The following is a 20,609-nucleotide window of genomic DNA, read 5'->3' as shown; positions in this document are numbered from 1 at the left end:
GGATTTTACCTTTCATCTACCAGAAATCACAGAATTCCAAGAAAGGAACAGGTCCTAGAATGCGATTCTGTTCAAACCTTCAAAAGATTACTCTTCCTTCTTCACAAACTCCATGCCAGTTAGAGGAAGGGTCCTTAATTGGCAAGCAGTAAGTTCTGAATGCTTATTTCCACCTCAGTCCTTTCTCAGAGATCCTTTTTTTCCTTTCCCTAGCCAAGCTAGAGGGTAGCAGTGAACATGCCCCATCTCTGTCCCAGCCAGGGCCTGGGACACAGAGACCACCGCTGCCTGCTATCCCATGAGCGTGTGACTCTGGGAATTCTCATCAGACCTTCTGCTGGTGACAACGCAGTGCCCCCCTTCAGTGCATCTTACACATGAATATAGGGAAAGTGAAATGACTCAAGAGAAAGTGAAATAGTCCAGAGGAGCCAAAATGTAAAAAGAATGAGACAAAAGAGATCATTCAGGAAAAAAAAAAGAGAAAGAGATAAAACAACAACAATCAGCTGAAACAGAGATGATGGAAAATAATAATCAACGAAATATACTTAGTTCTTGCTTTGTGGCAGGCAATAATAGCTTTACATGCACTGTCTCATTTGATTCTAAAAGCACTATGAAGTAGCATTTTTTTTTTTTTTTTTTTTTTTCTGTACGCGGGCCTCTCACTGCTGTGGCCTCTCCCGTTGCGGAGCACAGGCTCCGGACACACAGGCTCCGCGGCCATGGCTCGCGGGCCCAGCCGCTCCGCGGCATGTGGGATCTTCCGGGATAGGGGCACGAACCCGTGTCCCCTGCATCGGCAGGCGGACTCTCAACCACTGCGCCACCAGGGAAGCCCTGAAGTAGCATTTTTAAGATGCTCATTTTATACACCATGAGGCTTGGAGAGGGAAAGTAACTTACCCGAGGTCACACAGCTTATAAGTCCCCACACCAGGAATCAGAACCTCATAGTCTGACTAGAGGAGCTTACGCCATGGCCTAAGGTTCAGTCCTGCCCTGAGTGTTTGGAAAGATGGATGTGAGAATCGGCAACGGTGCGAGGGGTCAGGATAGGTCAGGACGTATGGGAAAAAGGAAAAGGAGGGTGAACCAGAGACAACAGAAGGTGCCTTCCCCTACTTCCTATTCTCTTCCCTTCCTGAATAATTAGTCCTAAATCCATTAGCTGGGAAAAAGGGAGGCAGGACTCTGTAATGGGGGGAGTGAGGAGCCACAGCTCAGGACACAAGGGAGGCAAGAGGGCATCTATTACCAGGAGAAGGGGTGCAGCCCAGTGTAAGAAACCAGGGCTGATCAGCCTGAGGAGGGGGTCCGAGAGGGAGAGAGGATGGTGGCAGAGATGGGTAATTGGTTCATGCAGGGGAATTGATCTAATAAAATAGGAGACCATGAGACTCTATGTAAATTAAAATTTCGATGAGGAACAGAATATGTAGTTCAAAGTACCTCTCACCAACATATTTATCAGTGTCAAGGGGAAAAAAGTAACTTTACAGCGAAGAAGCCGGGCAGACACCGTCTCAATGAAGTGATGAGTGAACACTCTCAGTAATGGGAAAAATCAAAATGATGTACCACCTTACAGGATGCAGCGAGATGCACACATCATTCTGTGATATTCCTCCCAAAGACGCATGACCTGAATCCAATTATAAGGAAATAACAGACAGATCCAAATTGAGGGACTTTCTACAAAATAACTGGCCTGTGATCTTAAAAAATGTCAAACTAATGAAAGTCAAAGAAAGAGTATAGAGCTGTTCCAGACTGAAGGGGGCTAAAGAGACATGACAGTGATTCTGAACTGGATCCTTTGGCCATGCAGGCCATTATACTGGGACAACTGGCAAACGCTGAGTGGGGTCTCGGGATTAGGTGGTGGTAAGAGGCAATGCTCCTGTTCTGGTTTTGATGGTTGTATTTTGGCTGTGTAGGAGAATGCCCTTGATTGTATTTGGGGATAATAGGGCAGCAACTTGGCAAATTACTCTCGAAACCTTCAGGAAAAAAAGTCTTTGTATTGTACTTGCAATATTTCTGTTTGTGATTGTTTAAACATTTTAATGGGAATAATAATACAAGGAAAGAGGAAGGAAAAGAAGGTATAGACCAGGGGTCCCCAACTCCCGGGCCATGGACTGGTACCAGTCTGTGGCCTGTTAGGAACCAGGCCGCGCAGCAGGAGGTGAGTGGCTGGCGAGCAAGCAAAGCTTCATCTGTATTTGCAGACGTTCCCCATTACTTGCATTACTGCCTGAGCTCCGCCTCCTGTCAGATCAGTGGCACCGGTGAGTTGTATAATTATTTCATTATATATTACAATGTAAGAATAATAGAAATAAAGTGCGCAATAAATGTAATATGCTTGAATCATCCTGAAAACGTCCCCCACCCCTGGTCCCTGGAAAAATTGTCTTCCATGAAACAGGTCCCTGGTGCCAAAAAGGTTGGGGACTGCTGGTATAGACGAGAGGTTGGAGGAGCGGAGGTGGATGAGTTCTGAGTGTTTGGCCATCAGTGCAAAAGACTGTATTTAGCCACTTCAGGATTCCAAGGAGAGAGCTTTGCAATAGCAATGAGAGAATCCTCACAGTGATAGGATGGTAGGAAAAAGGCACATAATGGCCCATTGCCATCTAGGTTTTCTCTCCTCCATGACATCCAGCAGGACAAGGTATTTATTTTATCATCACTGAGTGACTGAGAAACAATGAAGCTGCCTTAGAGAATCAGAGGACACAGCAAGTGCTGAAAACATCAACTGGATTCTTTGGGGCCTAAATATATGGGGATCTCCTAGAATCTGACAAGAAATCACAAGAAAGGTGCATTTTTAGATGAGAGCAAGGTATGACGGAGGAAGGAAAGCAAAGGTCAGCAGCCTTTTGGTTCAGGGTTACCAGCAATATCACAGCAACGATTCACCCTTCACTTCCCAGAACAGCTGTGATTGCTTTTACACTTTTGTCCCTGTCAGCCCAGACTCTCTACTATCAGTTGACGTGTACCTGCTTGGGGTCTAGAAAAGCTGATCCCTGTAAGCAATGTCTTTGGTACAGCGTCATTCCCAGAAGAGGAAAGGAGAAAGAGAAAGCCTGGAAAGTGGAGTGAGTACAAAGGGAAGGGAGAGAGAGACCAAGGGTGAGGGCGCATGTGACAGTGTAGCTCTACGTGGTCCCCCCCACCCCCATACACACCATCACCTCTTACCTCAACTCAGGGCCAAGCCACAATCCTCTTGGAGACAAAGTTTTTAACTCACTTCGTTTTGGGCTTCCTCCTTTTCATGATGAAGTCTTCTGTGAAGGAGACAAGAAATGGAAAATAAAGTGTACAAAGGAAGAAAATTTCAATACTAATCCTTACTTTCATTTACTACATGAGGACCATGCCTTAAAAGGAGTTCCTCTAGGGACTTCCCTGGCAGTCCAGTGGTTATGACTCCACGCTTCCGCTGCAGGGGCCACGGGTTTGATCCCTGGTCAGGGAAATGAGCGGCCAAAAAAAAAAAAATTTAAAATAAATAAATAAAAAGGCTTTTGCCCATGCTGAAATTAAAAAAGAAAAAAAAAAGAGTTCCTCTAATTACACTAGTGGTCAGAAGGTTGCTGTCTATATTTGAGCTGAGCTGTTGGCAATGGTGCCAATCACGGTTTTTGGTGAGTGGAATCAGACAGTCATGAGTCCGTAGCCCATAGCTGGCCTGAAACTGCGAAATAAGTGAAATCCTGGGCTCCTATAGTCATGAGGATATTTGATAATGTGACAAAGCCAGTAATATAGACTCAAATAACAATTGTGCAATGGAGGGTCGTAAGAAGCCTGGGTTATTGTCTTCCTATAAAGAGCCAGAGCACTCTATTCAACTCTCTCTACCATCCCAACTGGTAGTTGTGTATATGTATACACTTACATATGCTCATACTATTTTGTCACTAGTATGTAGTTCTCACACCGTATTGTGGTTGCAGACACTATAGACAATCCTTTTACCTCTCCATAAAATTCTGAAATAACCCCTTCAGGAATACCTGGGACCAGGTGAACTACAACTGTAATTGCTCTCAGAACTCAAGTGCTGTAAGGCCAGTATGGAAACTGGTGTGGTGGGGATATAAAGAATCTGGAGTCAGATATATCCAGGTTCATATTTGGGCTCTGTCACCTGCTACTTGGTGACCCTGGCATGTTACTTAACATCCCTGAGCTCAGTTTCCTCATCTATAAAATGAGGATAAAGCCACCCAACTCAGGACTTCCCTGGTGGCACAAGGGTGGTTAAGATTCTGCCTGCCAATGCAGGGGACACGGGTATGATCCCTGGTCTGGGAAGTTCCCACATGCCGTGGAGCAACTAAGCCCATGCGCCACAACTACTAAAGCCCATGCGCCGAGCCCTTGCTCTGCAACAAGAGAAGCCACCACAATGAGAAGCCCGCGCACCTCAATGAAGAGTAGCCCCTGCTCGCTGCAACTAGAAAAAGCCCGCGTGCAGCAATGAAGACACAACGAACTCATAAATAAATATATTAAAAAAGGAAATAAAAAAAAACAACACCCGACTCAACTCAGTGTTGGGACCACTGGATGCACCAATGTATAAAAAACACTGAATAGCATGGCTATTGCACAGTGAGCACCTGTAGCCGCTTCTGCTGGTCCACCACACCTGACCCTGTGTCCAAAAGTATAATCTCCTCAGTGTTTGCTGGGCTGAGTTCCTTCCTGATCACTGTTAGTTTCATATTTCCCAAGTTTCATTCATTCTCAGGAATGAAGGAATTTCCTCAGCTTAAAAACTGTGAAATGGAGTGTGCCTTGTGATCACTCTCCACTGGCGGGGACAATTGCATGGTGGTTGTCATTTGGCTGTACCTGCATGGACTTAGTCATGGTTGTTCACATTACATTATGTACATTGGTTGTACTGCATGGGTTGCATTTAATTGCCATTTAAAATGTGTTCCCAATGGGTACCTGAAAATCTTTTGTTGACACCTTCTGGTAAGATTGAGAAAGTTTCTGTATAAAACTTGCAGAATGCACATCAGAGGCTTGGAAGAAGGTCCAAGAGACCAGAGTGGAGCACTCCTCTAAGAAATGCACAGAGGATGAGGACACAGAGAGTGACCGATAAATATTGTGTGGAAGAATCCAAGTAGTAAGAAAGCATTGAGTTATATAATTAGCTGCATTTTTTTCTTTCTCAGTGGTCCATAGTATAATGATGTATCTTATAATTGATAGATCTCAGATTTGATAAAACACAGTAGTCAACTCTTGCTCATCCACAAGTGGATGATAGAGTACACATTTTTGGGAAAAAGAATCACTTAACAAAGTGACAACATCCACATATTGGAGGGTATGTCTACTGTTCACAAACACACGCTACTCTGTATGTGCCCTGTGGCCCTTTCCCAGCACAGTCATTTATGTGGCTTCTAGAATCCCTGGATCTGAGAACAGTTCCTCCAGAGAGAGGATGATCTCCCAAGGGGAGCAGGCATAGCTGTGGATCCAAGGCCACAGGGAGGGAGGAGAGAATGAGGAGAAGGAAGGGCTCCAGGGGATTGGTAACCAAGACCAAGCCTGGCCCCTCTTGTCCCCTTTGAACCCCGGAACAAAGGTAGGGGTCAGCTAAGGAACAAAGAATGTAACCATATCTTTTATCTTCTCTGGTTTGATGCTTTTTATTGTTTGTTGCTAAATATTTGTTCTGGAAATACTTTGATACTTTTGGATTATGTGTATGGATGGTAAATGTGTGCTGAATTTTAACTAGTTTTGTTGTAACTGTGATTTGAGATTATCTCTCTGTATACCAAAGCCTCCACCCCTAACCTCTTCAGTTATCCTGGTTAATTAATCAAGATAGCACTGCTCTTACGGCACATGAATCGTTCTGTGAAACCAACTATGTGGCTGTGCACACGCACAGCACCACACATTTTGTCAGTGGTCCAAAAGCAGGGTCAGCTGTTAACTATTTACTAGGACCACTCTTAATAACTGGAGATAGTATTAAAGTTTTGGTATATATATATATATATCCATATATATCTCATATCTTTCCAGTTTTACAAATTGCTTTATATATATAATATAATATATACTAATACTTTCCCATGACATTAGATATTTTAAAAAACAGCAGTTACCAATCATGGTGTGGACCTATTTGGAACATCACAGTCTCTTGTAAGATGTGCCAAAACGAACTGCACCCAATGGTTCAACCGATGTTCGGGAAATAGTTTTCTCTTAAAGGGCAGTGGATGATTCAAGGTTCTCCCTCTGATGAGTCTCCTGTGCTCTGCTGTGCTTTCTTGTGGGGACATCACAGAAGAGCAGCCTGACAGCCAGCTCACAGCCTGCAGCCTGCTTAGCCAATGAGCAACCCATACAGAAATAGTGTTATTAATTTTGGTGATTCAAAATAACTCTAATTTTGTATGGGCTGGACTTTTACAGATAGTTTTGTTTTCCTAATAATTTTATCCATGGATGAGTTTTTAATATAGTTTTATCGAGATATAATTTACATACCGTCAGCTTCACTCATTTAAAGGGTACAATTCAATGATTTTTACTGTATTTACAGAGTTGTGCAACCATCACCATAATCTTACTTTAGAACATTTTCATCATTATCCATGGATAAATTTTTAATCAGGATAAATGAAAAGCATGAATAGTGCATTTATGTCTGTCTTGTATAACCCTGTGACTGTTGCATGTCAGAGAATGAATGATATGAACATGGCTTTTTTGATGAGAAGTCAGAGCAAAGATGTTGTGAGGGAAATTTTCTATAATATTATTAATAAGCTGAACATTTGTAGATTCTATATAAACATTTTAAAAGTAAAACAAATTCTTTATGAAATTTCATACTATCTTACTTTACTACTATTACATGTGCAGTAGAGACCTACAATATAGAACTCAAATAAAAAGTAAATTTTAGTATTAAAAATAGCTTAATAGCATTAAAGGGTCAATGAATATATATATTATGGAATTACACTAAATATGTTTTGAATTAATGTGTGACTTTAAGCAGAGAAGCAAAGTAGTGCTGCAGTAGGCCATGGTGGGAACACAGCGCTAGATTCATTTCACAGATACACAGACTCCTTTGTTACACTGTGTCCTACCAGGATTGTGAATTCGTTTTCACAATCACAGTTTATATTTTTCCAATAATTTATGCCTTTCACTAGGCCCATTAAGTGTCTTATACATCTAACTAAGCAAGCAATTATAGAGTGATATTATAGAGAAAGGTTTTTTGTGTGTTGCAGAGCAAGGACAACATAAAAGAATCTAGTTCTATTTGAGATGGACCCTAATTTATCCTATTACTAGCCGATTCTTTGCATCCTTTATTTCTTTTAATTAGTGCTCTCCCCCACTCTAAATTTTTTTTTCTCTTTTTAGTTCCAATTGAATGGAGATTAATTCAGCAGATAGTTACATCACGTTGCACTTTTCTGCAGAATTACAGTATAAAATTTCATCTGAAGAAGCATTCTTGGCTACTTTTAGTATAAGAAAACAGATTCCATATTAAATCTGATTACAGACCAGAAACAAATGCCAGTGGTTTAATGGGGAAACCTAGCACAGGGAAGCAATGAGTTGTAACATTTCAGGGATGGAACTACTTCAGTTTTGTCCTAGACTTTCATGATGTCACCAGGACCTCCCCACGGGGGTAATGTTTCAAGAATGACAAAGGCCCCATTAGTGCTGAAAATAGTGTACCTACGAGTTCTCTTCACCCTGTGATGCCGATGATGATGTGGTTATTGGTTATTGGCTATTGGGAAATTTTTGGACCTTTGACAGCTTGAGTTTTTTTTTTTAACATCTTTATTGGAGTGTAATTGCTTTACAATTGTGTATTAGTTTCTGCTTTATAACAAAGTGAATCAGCTATACATATACATATATCCCCATATCTCCTCCCTCTTGCATCTCCCTCCCACCCATCTAGGTGGTCACAAAGCACTCAGCTGATCTCCCTGTGCTATGCGGCCGCTTCCCACTAGCTATCTATTTTACATTTGGTAGTATATATAAGTCCATGCCACTCTCTCACTTCATCCCAACGTACCCTTTCCCCTCCCCGTGTCCTTAAGTGCATTCTCTACGTCTGCGTCTTTATTCCTGTCCTGCCCCTAGGTTCTTCATAACCCTTCTTTTTTTTAGATTCAATATATATGTGTTAGCATATGGTATCTGTTTTTCTCTTTCTGACTTACTTCACCCTGTATGACAGACTCTAGGTCCATCCACCTCACTACAAACAACTCAATTTCATTTCTTTTTATGACTGAGTAATATTCCATTGTATATATGTGCCACATCTTTATCCATTCATTTGTTGATGGACACCTAGGTTGCTTCCATGTCCTGGCTATTGTAAATAGAGCTGCAATGAACATTGTGGTACATGACTCTTTTTCAATTATGCTTTTCTCCGGGTATATGCCCAGTAGTGGAATTGCTGGGTGGTACGGTAGTTCTATTTTTAGATTTTTAAGGAACCTCCATATTGTTCTCCACAGTGGCTGTATCAATTTACATTCCCACCAACACTGCAAGAGGGTTTCCTTTTCTACACACCCTCTCCAGCATTTACTGTTTGTAGATTTTTTAATGATGGCCATTCTGACTGGTGTGAGGTGATACCTCATTGTAGTTTTGATTTGCATTTCTCTAAGATTAGTGATGTTGAGCATTCTTTTATGTGTTTTTTGGCAATCTGTATATCTTCTTTGGAGAAATGTCTATTTATGTCTTCTGCCCATTTTTGGACTGGGTTGTTTGTTTTTTTTTATATTGAGCTGCATGAGCTGCTTGTAAATTTTGGAGATTAATCCTTTGTCAGTTACTTCATTTGCAAATATTTTCTCCCATTCTGAGGGTTGTTTTTTCGTCTTCTTTATGTTTTCCTTCACTGTGCAAAAGCTTTTAAGCTTCAGTAGGTCCCATTTGTTTATTTTTGTTTTTATTTCCATTTCTCTAGGACGTGGGTCAAAAAGGATCTGGCTGTCATGTATGACATAGAGTGTTCTGCCTAGGTTTTCCTCTAAGAGTTTGATAGTTTCTGGCCTTACATTTAGGTCTTTCATCCATTTTAAGTTTATTTTTGTGTATGGTGTTAGGGAGTGTTCTAATTTCATTCTTTTACATGTAGCTGTTAAGTTTTCCCAGCACCACTTATTGAAGAGGCTGTCATTTCTCCACTGTATATTCTTACCTCCTTTATCAAAAGGAAGGTGACCATATGTGTGTGGGTTTATCTCTAGGCTTTGTATCCTGTTCCATTGATCTATATTTCTGTTTCTGTGCCAGTACCATACTGTCTTGATTACTGTAGCTTTGTAGTATAGTCTGAAGTCAGGGAGCCTGATTCCTCCAGCTGCGTTTCTCTTTCTCAAGATTGCTTTGGCTATTTGGGGTCTTTTGTATTTCCATACAATTTGTGAATTTTTTTCTTCTAGTTCTGTGAAAAATGCCAGTGGTAGTTTGGTGGGGATTGCATTGAATCTGTAGATTGCTTTGGGTAGTAGAGTCATTTTCACAACGTTGATTCTTCCAATCCAAGAACATGGTATATCTCTACATCTATTTGTATCATCTTTAATTTCTTTCATCAGTGTCTTATAATTTTCTGCATAGAGGTCTTTTGTCTCCTTAGGTAGGTTTATTCCTAGGTATTTTATTCTTTTTGTTGCAATGGTAAATGGGAGTGTTTCCTTAATTTCTCTTTTAGATTTTTCTTCATTAGTGTATAGGAATGCAAGCGATTTCTGTACATTAATTCTGTATCCTACTACTTTACCAAATTCATTGATTAGCACTAGTAGTTTTCTGGTAGAATTTTTAGGATTCTCTAGGTATAGTATCATGTCATCTGCAAACAGTGACAGCTTTACTTCTCCTTTTCCATTTTGGGTTCCTTTTATTTCCTTTTCTTCTGATTGCTGTGCCTAAAACTTCCAAAACTATGTTGAATAATAGTGGTGAGAGTGGACAACCTTGTCTTGTTCCTGATCTTAGAGGAAATGGTTTCAGTTTTTCACCATTGAGAACTATGTTGGCTGTGGGTTTGTCATATATGGCCTTTATTATGTTGAGGAAAGTTCCCTCTATGCCTACTTTCTGGAGGGTTTTTATCATAAATCGGTGTTAAGTGTTGTCAAAAGCTTTTTCTGTATCTATTGAGATGGTCATATGGTTTTTCTCCTTCAATTTGTTAATATGATTGATTTGCATATATTGAAGAATCCTTGCCTTCCTGGGATAAATCCCACTTGATCATGGTGTATGGTCCTTTTAATGTGCTGTTGGATTCTGTTTGCTAGTATTTTGTTGAGGATTGTTGCGTCTATGTTCATCAGTGATATTGGCCTGTAGTTTTCTTTCTTTGTGACATCTTTGTCTGGTTTTGGTATCAGGGTGATGGTGGCCTCGTAGAATGAGTTTGGAAGTGTTCCTCCCTCTGCTATATTTTGGAAGAGTTTGAGACAGATAGGTGTTAGCTCTTCTCTAAATGTTTGATAGAATTCACCTATGAAACTATCTGTTCCTGGGCTTTTGTTTGTTGGAAGATTTTGAATCACAGACTCAATTTCAGTGCTTGTGATTGGTCTGTTTATGTTTTCTATTCCTTCCTTGTTCAGTCTTGGAAGGTTGTACTTTTCTAAGAATTTGTCCAGTTTTTCCAGGTTGTTCATTTTATTGGCATATAGTTGCTTGTAGTGATCTCTCATGATCCTTTGTATTTCTGCAGTGTCAGTTGTTACTTCTCCTTTTTCATTTCTAATTCTAATGATTTGAGTCTTCTCCCTTTTCTTCTTGATGAATCTGGCTAATGGTTTATCAATTCTGTTTATCTTCTCAAAAAACCAAGCTTTTAGTTTTATTGATCTTTGCTATTGTTTCCTTCATTTCTTTTTCATTTATTTCTGATCTGATCTTTATGATTTCTTTCCTTCTGCTAAGTTTGTTTTTTTTTTTCTTCTTTCTCTAATTGCTTTAGGTATAAGGTTAGGTTGTTTATTTGAGACGTTTCTTGTTTCTTCAGGTAGGCTTGTATTGCTATCAACTTCCCTCTTAGAACTGCTTTTGCTGCCTCCTATAGGTTTTGGGTCATTGTGTTTTCACTGTCATTTGTTTCTGGGTATTCTTTGAGTTCCTCTTTTATTTCTTCAGTGATCTGTTGGTTATTAAGTAGTATACTGTTTAGCCTCCATGTGTTTGATTTTTTACAGATTCTTTTCTGTAATTGATATCTAGTCTCATACTGTTGTGGTCAGAAAAGATACTTGATATGATTTCAATTTTCTTAAATTTACCAAGGCTTGATTTGTGACCCAAGATATGATCTATCCTGGAGAATGTTCCATGAGCACTTGAGAAGAAAGTGTATTCTGTTGTTTTTGGATGGAATGCCCTATAAATATCAATTAAGTCCATCTTGTTTAATGTGTCATTTAAAGCTTGTGTTTCCTTATTTATTTTCATTTTGGATGATCTGTCCATTGGTGAAAGTGGGGTGTTAAAGTCTCCTACTATGACTGTGTTACTGTTGATTTCCCCTTTTATGGCTGTTAGCATTTGCCTTATGTATTGAGGTGCTCCTATGTTGGGTGCATAAATATTTATAATTGTTATATCTTCTTCATGGATTGCTCCCTTGATCATTATGTAGTGTCCTTCTTTGTCTCTTGTAATAGTCTTTATTTTAAAGTCTATTTTGTCTGATATGAGAATTGCTACTCCAGCTTTCTTTTGATTTCCATTTGCATGAAATATCATTTCCCCCCTCACTTTCAGTCTGTATGTGTCCCTAGGTCTGAAGTGGGTCTCTTGTAGACAGCATATATATGGGTCTTGTATCCATTCTGCCAGTCTATGTCCTTTGGTTGGAGCATTTAATCTATTTACATTTAAGGTAATTATGGATATGTATGTTCCTATTACCATTTTCTTAATTGTTTTGGGTTTGCTATTTTAGGTCTTTTCCTTCTCTTGTGTTTCCTGCCTAGAGAAATTCCTTTAGCATTTGTTGTAAAGCTGGTTTGGTGGTGTTGAATTCTCTTAGCTTTTGCTTGTCTGTAAAGGTTTTAATTTCTCCATCGAATCTGAATGAGATCCTTGCTGGGTAAAGTAATCTTGGTTGTAGGTTTCTCTCTTTCGTCACTTTAAATATGTCCTGCCACTCCCTTCTGGCTTGCAGAGTTCCTGCTGAAAGATCAGCTGTTAACCTTATGGGGATTCCCTTGTATGTTATTTGTTGTTTTTCCCTTGCTGCTTTTAATATTTTTTCTTTGTATTTATTTTTTTTTTTTTCTCTTTGCGGTACGTGGGCCTCTCACTGTTGTGGCCTGTCCCGTTGTGGAGCACAGGCTCCAGACGCGCAGGCTCAGCGGCCATGGCTCACGGGCCCAGCCGCTCCATGGCATGTGGGATCTTCCCGGACCGGGGCACGAACCCGCATCCCCTGCATCAGCAGGCGGACTCTCAACCACTGCGCCACCAGGGAAGCCCTGTATTTAATTTTTGATAGTTTGATTATTATGTGTCTTGGCGTGTTTCTCCTTGGATTTATCCTGTATGGGACTCTCTGGGCTTCCTGGAGTTGATTAACTATTTCCTTTCCCATATTAGGGAAGTTTTCAACTATAATCTCTTCAAATATTTTCTCAGTCCCTTTCCTTTCCTCTTCTTCTTCTGGGACCCCTATAATTCGAATGTTGGTGCATTTAATGTTGTCCCAGAAGTCTCTAAGACTGTCCTCAATTCTTTTCATTCTTTTTTCTTTATTCTGCTCTGCCATAGTTATTTCCACTATTTTATCTTCCAGGCCACTTATTCGTTCTTCTGCCTCAGTTATTCTGCTATAGATTCCATCTAGAGAATTTTTAATTTCATTTATTGTGTTGTTCATCATTGTTTGTTTGCTATTTAGTTCTTCTAGGTCCTTGTTAAATGTTTCTTTTATTTTCTCCATTCTATTTCCAAGATTTTGGATCACTTTTACTATCATTACTCTGAATTCTTTTTCAGGTAGACTGCCTATTTCCTCTTCATTTTTTTGGTCTGTTGGGTTTTTACCTTGCTCCTTTATGTGCTGTATGTTTCTCTGTCTTCTCATTTTGCTTAACTTACTGTGTTTGGGGTCTCCTTTTCTCAGGTTGCAGGTTCGTATTTCCTGTTGTTTTTGGTGTCTGTCCCCAGTGGCTAAGGTTGGTTCAGTGGGTTGTGTAGGCTTCCTGGTGGAGGGGACTAGTGCCTGTGTTCTGTTGGATGAGGCTGGATCTAGTCTTTCTGGTGGGCAGGACCACATCCAGTGGTGTGTTTTGGGGTGTCTGTGACCTTATTATGATTTTAGGCAGCCTCTCTGCTCATGGGTGGGGTTGTGTTCCTGTCTTGCTAGTTGATTGGCATAGGGTGTCCAGCACTGTAGCTTGCTGGTCGTTGAGTGGAGCTGGGTCCTAGCATTGAGATGGAGATCTCTGGGAGAGCTTTCTCCATTTGATATTATGTAGAGCCGGGAGGTCTCTGGTGGTTCAGTGTCCTGAACTTGGCTCTCCCACCTCAGAGGCACAGGCCTGACACTGGGCCAGAGCACCAAGACCCTGTCAGCCACACGGCTTTTGGGAAGTCTGAGGTCTTCTGCCAGCGTTCAGTGGGTGTTCTGTAGGAGTTGTTCTACATGTAGATGTATTTCTGATTTGTTTGTGGGGAGGAAGGTGATCTCCACACCTCACTCCTCCACCATCTTGAAGATCCTCCTCAACTGCTTGAGTTTTAATGGAAATTGGGAAGGGGAGAGAGTGAAAGTCTGGGAGCTAGTGTGCAAGTGTTTTCACTGGCTTTTCTGACCACTGAAATCAGAGAGGGTGTCTATAAATGCCCTGAAAATAATACCATTTTCATGTAGTCTTTCCCTGCACTGATATTTTATGATAAAACATTTTCAAAGCTATAACAAAGCTGAAAAAAATCTATAGTGAACACCCATATACCTACCACATAGTTTCTCTTGTCTTTTTCTTTTGTTGTGTTATTTCCATAAGACGTGAAAGCTCTTGAATGATGGGGTTTACCTGTCACTCATTAGAACTGGTCTCTGTGATACTTGGAGCTTGGAGGTTAGTTCTTCGTAGCACTTTGAAGCATAGCATATAGTTTTTTTCTAAGATTCTTAACACAGCATTAAACATATTTTTAGTATTGGTCCATCACAGTCGTAGGTTGCAATTCTGGTTGAACCTTAGAGGAGAGGTTCTGTTATGGCCTGTTATGGCCTCCCTCTCTTCTAACTATGGGGCCCCCGCTAACCTTTCAGCTTTGAACAGAAAAGCCCTGTGTTCTAGATCTTCTCTCTCATTTGAATAATTTAAAATGACCATATTTCCATAAATTCATTCAATTTAGTCACTTATGGGAGAAAGTTTGAAAAATCAAAATGTGAAAATCATCAGAAAACTTGTTTTCAAAGAAACTCTCAATGAAACTATTTTTAAGGAAAAGAAATTCAGTAACCAGGTGTTAAGTCTCTGAGATTTCTTGCTTGTTCTGGTTGAAACTAGAAGGAAATGAAACTTTAAGGAAAAGGGGAAGGTGGAAAAAGAATAGACATTTTGCCCTCAAATTATGAGAATTCATTGAACTATCTATCCTTCTCTCTCAGGTTCACACCAAAGTTGCAGTAGGCAGACAGTCACTTACATAGAGGTAAGGATGAAACAGATCTCTGGAAATCTCCTGGATGTCTACTAGGAGAAGAGTCTCCAAATAGCACGTTTCCAACTCTTTTCACCTTTCTTTGGAAGGTGTTTTCAGTCTACTGGGCAGGCAACTTACCACCTAGTAAAAGAAGCACAGGAGGCCAGACTGCCCTGGGCATTGTTCTAAGGCTCCTACATCATAATGTGCTGACATAGTCTCTGAAGTAAGAGAAGAACGTTGGGAAGGAGCAGCCCTGAAGGTCAGCCCCTAACCCTGGGGTTAGGTGTTGCTAGCGTTCCTGTGGAGCTGCACAGCTCAGGAGCAGTAGTTCTGGTTGCCAGAAGTTGTGAAGTTTTCAGAGGCTTCCCTGGAGAGAAAAGCCAATTTAGTCATAGGATCACCATGGAAAAGATATCATACTGAGAAAGTTGAAAACACTATCATTTATCATTCAAGTGATAATTTATCATTCAATCTACCTACATCCCAATTTTCAGAGACGTAAACATATTTAAGCCACTTTGTGCTTCTATGAAGAAAAACTTCAAAAGAAGGTAGGATTCTTAGAGGGCAGAAGCACTCAGTAATTGTTGGGTGAATGAATGAATGTAAAGAAACGCATGGTATTCTCTCTCTGAAGTTCTCCTCTCTCTTGAAGATACATGATTAGGTTATTTGTCTTTGCTTTTCTCTGTGGCTTCCCTGTCAGATTGTCCTTCTTCACCTTTGTGTTGTGGTCCAGTGCTGCAGATGCCCACCTGTCTAGCCACTCCCTCCCCTGCTCTTGAGGATGGAAGGGCACCAGGGAATGCTAACTCACCACTTAGGCCTGGGGGGCATGACCTTAGTGAATTAACTTCACTTGGGTCACCATATTCTAGACTCAAACACTTGCTTTGGACAGGGCCCAGAGGATATTCAGTCTCTCAGAATAAATATCATCTGAGTTTTTGAGTGGATGATAGGGTTCCTATTTCCTTAAGAATGGTAACTTCCATGTGGGACCACGTGTTGGGGTCAGGGAGACCACAGCAACCACTCCCATAGGATGTGTATCAGGCAGTTTTCCCAGAAGCAGTGTTGAGGGCTGGATGCATAAATGGAGTGTTTATTGGCGTCAAGCTCTGGTGATAACTCTCCACGTATAACTGGCTCAGCTGCAGGCAAGGGCAGTCTGTACATGTGCAGGATCAAAGGGTTTCCTTTTATTTTTGCCTCAGACACTCCCTTTCCCGTCTTTTATCCTGAATGCCCTCTTTCGGATGGACAAATTCTTCCTCTAGTTGTATGAGTACCATTGGCTATTTCTTCATTCAGCATATTTGTTGCTTGATCACTTGCCATTTTCTGTGCTTCCTGACTCAGGGCCAGGGAACATTTCTGCATAAATCTGATTCATCTCTTCCATGTTAGTGTTACTAATTCTGATGTCTTGATGAAACTCTTCGTTTCTCACTTCTATTTTTTTTCAAGGCTACTGGTATCTTAAAAAGTGAAGAAATAGCAAAAGAGGGAAATAAAAATCATGGTATATTTTAAATATTTACCTTTAAAATACTAATGCTTTTTAACATGCACAGAGTATTAAACCATACTTATAACTTTAGGCGGAGATTATGTCATAGTTCTGAGTCTGAGGCACTTCGTTGAAGTGAGGTCCATGACCAATTAACCTCTGTCCTTTTTCCTCATGAGATGTACCAACTTGCTCATGCCTGCATGGGGTCCTCTCTACTGCATGCCTAAGCATGATATGAAGTTTTCATGCCAGGTTCTGTCTCTGGCTCCCTGGTGAGTGCTATACAAGGTCAATTCTGTTGGTCAGTTTAGTAATGAGTACCTACTATTTCCTGGGGCTACAGAGGTGAACACTGTCTGCCATCAAGTGGAGGAGGGGTGATGTAAGCAGATAATTTCAGTGGGATACAGAGGTAAGTGGAAGCACAGATAAGAGGCACTAAGTCCAGTTTGGGGATTTAGGGAAGGGTTCCTGGAGGAGTTAATGTCCAAGGTTAATCTTGGAAGATTAGCCAGCCTGAGCAAAGGCACTGAGGCATAAAATGACATGCTTTGAAGGGGTAACTGCAAATGGTCTGGTGTTAAGTCAGGGGGTAAATTGAAGGTGGATGGGGGGGCTAGATCACAGAGGACTTTAAAGACCCTAACTGGGGGCTTGGACTTAATTTGTTGCATCCGTTTTCTGATGAGGAGTTTTAGCACAGAGAGATTTATGCTCTGGATTGATCACTTTGTTAGCAGTGTGAAGGACAGACTCAGGGAGGGCAATTCTGGATGCATACAGATTAAGATGGTAGCAGTGGGACTAGAAAAAAGAGGGTTAATTTAGGAACTATTAGTAGAGTTGACAGAACTTGGTGACTAACTGGATGTGGGAAGTGAGAAGAATGAGTGACTCAGAGGTTTCTGGTTTGGGAAACTGGGTAAATGGTGGTGCCATTAACCAAGAAACAAAACACAGGCAGAGGAACAGGTGTAGGAGGCAGGAAGGATGAGTTCCTTGTTTGCAGGAGCCCTTGTCTAGCATGGTGCCTTGTATTCAATAGGTGTTTAGTAAATAAGAGGCTTTTTTCTTAAACCTTCAGTGGCTTCCCATGCTCTTAGGCTATTTGACATATATCATAGGGATGTGTGTGTGTGTGTTTAGTATATACCCAAGAGCCTATACATGTGTGAGTGTGATCTGGCTGCATCCAGGCTTCAGTTCTCTCCAGCTGTATCTCAGAACCCTCCCCTCTCCCTCATCATGCTTCTATCTTCTTTCTGGTGTTGTATTCTTTAAGCCCTTTCCTCTGTCTGAAATGCTCTTCTCTCAGTTCTCAACATGCGGGGCTTATTTTCATTCTTCTGATCTGACTTCAAATGTCACCTGTTTAGAGAACCCTTTCCTCAATCCCTGGACAAGTGATTGTCTCTCAGCTCTAAATCCACCGTTGCATTCTACATTGTGGTGCTGGGGCTGGAACTCAGCTAACCACATTTTTTTTTTTTTTTTTGCCAGCTGGCTTCCTGTTAGGTTCAACAATAGTTTGCATTAGACTACAGGGAACTTGGAAAGCAGAGGGAGAAGGGACTTGCGTTAGTTCCTGATTTCTTCTTGATTCTCTGTCACCCTGGTAATGGCAACTTGTTCTAGCCTTTTTTTCCCCTCACTCTCAGAATCAGCATCTGGGCAGTGCCCTTTCCTTGGAGGGTTGAGTCCTAGCTCCAAGAAGTCTGACCTCTGAGCTTCCAGATTCTGAAAATTCTAACCTCTTCCTCCCATCTCCAGCCCTAGTTGTGGTATCTGTTTCCTATAGTTATTATCTCTGACATTTCCATGTTTCTTTTGTGCTTTTCCAGATCTCCAACACAGATTTAACTTATTGTTACACTAAAGTCTCTTAGTGTAATTTCTGCCTTTCTTAATGGCTGGATCTTACACAACTGAATATGATTTAGGCCTCCATCCAGTTACTCTCTAACTATAATAGGATTTTCTTCATAGACTTTTCATAATCTGTATTTAAAAAAAAATTTTTTTTTTTGCTTCTCATAATCTGTCTCCTCTTGGATATGAGTCTTTGTCTCATTCATCACTGTATCCTCAGAGCCTAGCATGGAGCCTTGCATACTGTAGGAACTTAATAAATGCTTGTTAAATAAATTATTGAATTATTACAAAAGACTACAGGAGACATATTGCTAACTGACCACAGAAAATGGCCAGAATTGAGCAACTTTTTAACCTCTTGGTTCTAGGCCAAGTTATAAATGAACTCTATAATGATGTAACTCTGTTATAGACAGTTGAGCTCAACACTTCTTATAAGCCTGTTAGAATACAATGTATTATTTAACATAGATCCACCCATCATTGGGATAAGATGCATAATTTATTTGCTTTGAATTCTGTACGTACACAAATCCCTACTTTCTATAATTAGGAATGATAATGACTTACCTATTAGGTTTTCATGAAGATCAAGAGTTGGTTATGGCTTAGATCCACAGAGTTTTTTTGGTTAGCAAATAATTTAAAAAATAAAAGCCATCCAAAGAATCCACTTGCTGTAACATGCAACATCACTTAATAGCATTTACTTGGTAAATGTAATCTGCTTATATTCTTTTTTTCATTGTGTGTTACATGATTTGAAACAACCAAAGCACAGAACCAAAAAAGCAGGTTAAAAAGGAACTGCTTACAAGGATTTACCATAGCACAGGGAATTATATTCAATATCTTGTAATAACCTATAATGAAATATAATCTGCAAAACCCCACACCTGATTCACTATGCTGTACACCTGAAACTAATGCAATATTGTAAATCAACTATACTTCAATAAAATAAAAACTACAATGTCTAAGATGAGAACTGCACTCGATAGGATTAATGGTAGATTAGACATTGCAGAAGAAAAGAGTAGTGAACTTAAAGCATAGCAATAGAGCCCATCCAAAATGAAACACACAATGAGAAAAAGAGTCCCCCCCAAATTAAGAGCATCTGTGAGCTGTGGGACAATTTCAAGTGCCCTCATGTGCAGATAATTGGAGTATCTGAAAGAGAGAAGAGAGTGGGGCGAACAGAAAAAGTATTTAAAGAAATAACTGAAAACTTTACAAACTTGATGAAAATTATAGATCCATAGATCCAAGAAGCTCAATAAACTGCACCAAGACACATCATAATCAAACTGATCAAAAACAATGACAAAGAAAAAAGTCTTAAGAGCAGCCAGAGAAAAAATATATGCTATGTACAGAGGAACAAAGATAAGGATGACAGCAGATTTCTCATTGGAAACAATGCAAGCAAGAAGAGAGGCATCTTTAAAGTAATGAAAGGAAAACACTATAAAGCTAGAGTTCTACACCCAGCAAAAATCTCTCTCAAAAACAAAAGCAAAACAAATACTTTTTCAGACATGCAAAAGCTGAAAGAATATATCACCAGCAGACCCACACAACAATTTTAAAGGAACTCCTTCAGGCAACAGAAAAATGATACCAGATGGAAATGTGGATCCACACCAAAGAATGAAGAACCCCAGAAATGGTAACTACATAAATAAATACACAAAATTCTTCCTGAAAGTCAAGCTCTGAAGGGAACAAGAAAGACTGGGTAATTGCTATGGGTAGGCAGGTTTTCATTTTTGTTTTTAGGACATAGGAGAATTTTAAGGATGTATAAAGCTGATGAGAAAGCATGTAAGCAGGGAGAGGTGACACTACAGGTTAGATAGAGCAGAGTATAGGGCTTGGGCAGAAAGGTGGGTCCTTGACAGAAGAGGGTCAAGCACTTCTTTGTGACCTAGAGAAGGGGCTGGGTGTCTGGGCAGGGAGTCTGTCAATTTAGTGGGGGTGGCAGTCTTGCTGTAGACTTTGGTGGATAAGTATGTACTGCTTGTATAATCATAAGAAAAAACAAACAAACATGAAAAAAAGGAACTGCTTAACTTCCACACAGCTATAAGCAAGAATCTAAAAACATCTTATAATCTTTTATTTAAATATCAACTACTAAGACAGAATTGTAATACATCATACATACATAATTTTAAAATAATTTTGGTCAAATAATGCAAATAGATTACATGACATTGACTTTCACTGTGCCAAGTAGAACCATTTTATTGACCCTTAAGTTTTAAATTAAATTTCCCTTGAATCTACCTCAAATGTGTTCATATATTTTTTTTCCTTTTCTAATTCAGAAAGAAAAATGTTCCTTTTCTTCTCCAGCCTAACTGGGCCATCAGTGTCCTTTAATCCAGCCCTTCCTTCCTCTTCTCCTTTCCCCATCTGGAACCTTACTCTCAAATTTTTAATATGCCCA

The sequence above is a fragment of the Mesoplodon bidens genome, assembly GCF_964165515.1.
Source record: "Mesoplodon bidens genome assembly, chromosome: 3".
NCBI lineage: Eukaryota > Metazoa > Chordata > Mammalia > Artiodactyla > Ziphiidae > Mesoplodon > Mesoplodon bidens.
Note: the sequence above shows the minus strand (reverse complement) of the source record.